Below are 4,520 nucleotides of genomic sequence, written 5' to 3'. Positions count from 1 at the left end.
TTGCCATTTTCTTCCCTTCACAAAACAGGAGCTCCCTGCCTCTGCTTGCTTTGCCTTGTCAATCTCCCACACTTTCCATGGTAAATTAATTCCATTATTAAACATGCCACACTTCAGAAATTTCAATTACTGGGAACAGCACGAGGAGAGGAGAGGAGAGGAGAGGAGAGGAGAGGAGAGGAGAGGAGAGGAGAGGAGAGGAGAGGAGAAAGCAATGCACGCCCAGGCTAATGCATGAATATTGTATTAGCCCGAGAGGAGAGTAATCACGTCTGATAACTGAAAAGTCAAGTGTCTAGGGGTCCATTTATAAACATGACTGGTGTCCAGATGGCCACTGCAGACAACAGGTTCATTTATGACAGATATTTATGCAGCCATGAAGAATTGAAATGTGTTAATGTGGTCAAGTATTCGACAACAAAGAGCTGAAAACTAAATTGCCCCCACTCAGTTGAGAGGTGTTGTGTTGCAGTAGGTGGATATTACTGCAATGGCATACAGTGGTACCATCCTACTTGAATTAACTGCAACTCGTTTTTTGCGTGTAATAATCAGATACATTTTTTCACAACTGGATAATTTCCATTGTCATTTATTATCACCATCTATTATGACAGTTTTAAATAATAAAATATTGAAATGAATGTTGAAGGTTTCTTGAATATCTTTTGGTACATTTGAAATGCATATTCCCAGAGGATTGTGGACCAGGCCTCATGAAGGACAAACAGTTACCTATGTTAATTTCAATTCTCTATTTTTCTCATATTTTGCCGACTTGAGCACTTTTTCCAGTTGGCATAAAATGTCCCCTGCCACCACAGAGCCATGAGTCTGAGTGGAAAAAAGGTCAAAGCAATTTATATTTGACACGTGGAGTTTGATCGCTCTGTCATCGCCTCAGGGTCCAAACCTGCCGCTCTCTCTCTCTCTCTCTCTCGCTCTTTCTCACAACACACACACGCACACTCACACGCACACGCACCTGCACACGCACACGCACATTAACTCTTTCTCTCTCTGCATGGGATATCAAGCTCACAGGGGCTTGGGTTGCATGCCTTTCGTGCTTCTCGGTAAGTGACAGAGAATGGAGGAAGGCTGTGTGGTCCAAGGGCACTAGGATGATATGTTTTTTTTTTATGGAGTGGATGACAATGTTTAAACACCCCTCATCTGCACAGCAATGTTTTTTTAGGGTAGCCAAAGCACTAGTTAAAAAAGCGGCACACAATAAAAACAGAATTAAGGTGAATTGAAATACACAGTTTATGACTGCAGCACTCTGTTATTGTAATCACCCATCGAGAGTGATGAGGGGTCTGAGAACAAGGGAGGCAAAGCATGGGCAACACACCCTAATGTGACAATGCTTGAGGATGGAGAGAAAGAGAATGAGAGAGAGTGAGAGAGAGAGAGAGAGAGAGAGAGAGAGAGGGGGAGGGCTCACAGGACGGTGTGTCGGTGGTACATCAGTGTAATAGATGAAATGATCCCAATGTGGGGTTATTTATTGTACACATCTGCCTGTGTTATGGGAGACATGGTGAGGGTGGGAGAGTGGGGGAATCTGGGTCGCAGTCTACTGCCTCCATGAATACTCCAATTCCAAAATGATTTACGATAAGGCTAGCCAAGGAGGGGGACAAATGACCTTCACAAAGAGTTATCAGAGGCAGATATCAGTGGGCAGGGATCTCTGTATCAAGTTCCACTGTCCCCCCAGGACCCCCAATGGTGTGTGTGCGTGCGTGTGTGTGTGTGTGTGTGTGTGTGTATGTGCGTAGGCGTGTGTGTCCACGCGTGCGTGCGCGTCTGTGTGTGTGTGAGTGTGATAGTGCATGATATGACAATTATAGATGAGGTTCTCGCCACGGCTAGCACATGGAGGTGATCTACGAGTGGCACAGGAAAATAGACCTCATTTCCTCAAAATAAATGACTCCTAATCAAAACTCATATTCACATACTGGCAGCCACACCATCTGCTATCTAGCAAACCATTACTCAGACTCCTCAACCAGGAACTGGACATGGAATTGGACAATAATTGGCTGCTCACATGAATGACTGATATAAGTAATCTATTCAACATTTACAAAAAATCCCCCCAAAAAGTCCATCTTCCTGTTGTCTCATATAATCATTACATTTTGGAATTCTATTTAATTTGATGTGAGAGGAAGGTTTTGCGGCAGGGTTTGATGTGTGTTGTTTGTTACAGTTTACATGTGAGTTATTGTAGCAAGTCATACAGTTCTATAATACTCTCTTTCCAGGCTGTTCTCTGCCTTTGACTGGGCTGGCTGGTTTAGTCTACCTGTTATACTCTGTTTCCAGGCTGTTCTCTGCCTTTGACTGGGCTGGCTGGTTTAGTCTACCTGTTATACTCTGTTTCCAGGCTGTTCTCTGCCTTTGACTTGGCTAGCTGGTTTAGTCTACCTGTTATACGCTGTTTCCAGGCTGTTCTCTGCCTTTGACTGGGCTAGCTGGTTTAGTCTACCTGTTATACTCTGTTTCCAGGCTGTTCTCTGCCTTTGACTTGGCTAGCTGGTTTAGTCTACCTGTTATACTCTGTTTCCAGGCTGTTCTCTGCCTTTGACTGGGCTAGCTGGTTTAGTCTACCTGTTATACTCTGTTTCCAGGCTGTTCTCTGCCTTTGACTGGGCTGGCTGGTTTAGTCTACCTGTTATACTCTGTTTCCAGGCTGTTCTCTGCCTTTGACTTGGCTAGCTGGTTTAGTCTACCTGTTATACGCTGTTTCCAGGCTGTTCTCTGCCTTTGACTGGGCTAGCTGGTTTAGTCTACCTGTTATACTCTGTTTCCAGGCTGTTCTCTGCCTTTGACTGGGCTAGCTGGTTTAGTCTACCTGTTATACTCTGTTTCCAGGCTGTTCTCTGCCTTTGACTTGGCTAGCTGGTTTAGTCTACCTGTTATACTCTGTTTCCAGGCTGTTCTCTGCCTTTGACTTGGCTAGCTGGTTTAGTCTACCTGTTATACTCTGTTTCCAGGCTGTTCTCTGCCTTTGACTGGGCTGGCTGGTTTAGTCTACCTGTTATACTCTGTTTCCAGGCTGTTCTCTGCCTTTGACTGGGCTGGCTGGTTTAGTCTACCTGTGAGCTACAGTAGCTAATGTCTCCTCTCTCTGCCCATGACTTGGCTGGGTGTGAGGTCCTGCAGCTTCTGGGTGCAGGACTACATGCCGTCTCCCACCTAGGCTCCAGATGTTCACTGTCACGCCTTTGACACCCCTCAGCCTGCTACAGTTGGCACTCGCTCTCTCTCTCTCTCTCTCTCTCTCTCTCTCACTTTCTCTCATTCGCTGTCTCTGACAGGCTGAAATACAGTACAGGTGTAATTATCATCGTTATTAAAACTATAGCAATGATTATGACAATGTGCTGCCTGCCAGATTAGTAAATAATGCTGCGATAGATTCACCACCCGAACAGATACAGTATACATGTATCACTGTTTCACTGAACCACTTTTTTACTTTTTTACTCTACTATTTATACTATTTATACTGCAATTGTGTCATGTCTATTGTCTTGTGTCCCCAACAATCGTCACTGTCCAACTGTCTCACTCATATTGTACTATGTCACTTATTGTCTTGTCCTGCCTCAATGCACTACTGCGTATTTGTATTATTTGTATTATTTGTATTGTATGCTGCATTGTCAAGGAACCGAGTCCAAGAACTGTACTCCCTGCACTCGTGTATGAGACGTAACAAATAAACTTGAACTTGAACTTGAACTATTGTGAATATATTGCTATTTTATGTGTCATAAATCACAGTGTGTCACAGAGTTGACTAGAGAAATATACTGTGGGACAGGCATGAGAAGGTACACACACTATAAGCTGCTAAGCATTGAGCTGAAATGAACCAAGGGGACTAACAGTGAAGAGTGTGTTGCAGTGATCAGTGTCTGTGTCTGTGTCGCATGACTGCACAGCATCACAGGCCTTAATTGGAATTTCAGCATCCCTGACAAAGATCTAAAGTTGTTTGCAGGCAGAGTCATTAACGTGTTGTTTTGTCCACATAATTAGAGCACAAACGATCATAACTTCATCTAAATGCCAGAGTATTCATGAGTAACAAATGGCTTTGACTGAGCATCAAGGAGATCATCTTTTCATATAGAAGTGTCAGTTCAACCATGCACTGGTGCGTGTCTGCGTGCATGCGTGCATGCTTGTGTGTGTGTGTGTGTGTGTGTATCGACTGGCTGTGCAGCAACGCTGGGAGACACTACCAGGGGTCTTCGTCCCGGGCCAAGGGGCTGTCTGTCTCGTAAATCAGAAGGATCCATTATGGAGCCAGTGAGGGTTTCCCACCCAGGTAATACCTAGCCCTGGCAGTAACTCAATCTCATTTTGCCGACACCTCCAGTATTTTTTAATCTTTATAATAGCATTGACTGGCAGTGGAAATCTGCGGACGCCATTTGTCATGTCTTTTTACTGGGAGCTCCTGACACTCAGGTCCACAGATCATGAACCCA

This window comes from Argentina silus (genome assembly GCF_951799395.1).
Source record: "Argentina silus genome assembly, chromosome: 5".
In the NCBI taxonomy this organism is placed as follows: Eukaryota; Metazoa; Chordata; class Actinopteri; order Argentiniformes; family Argentinidae; genus Argentina; species Argentina silus.
This window is presented reverse-complemented; position numbering follows the sequence as displayed.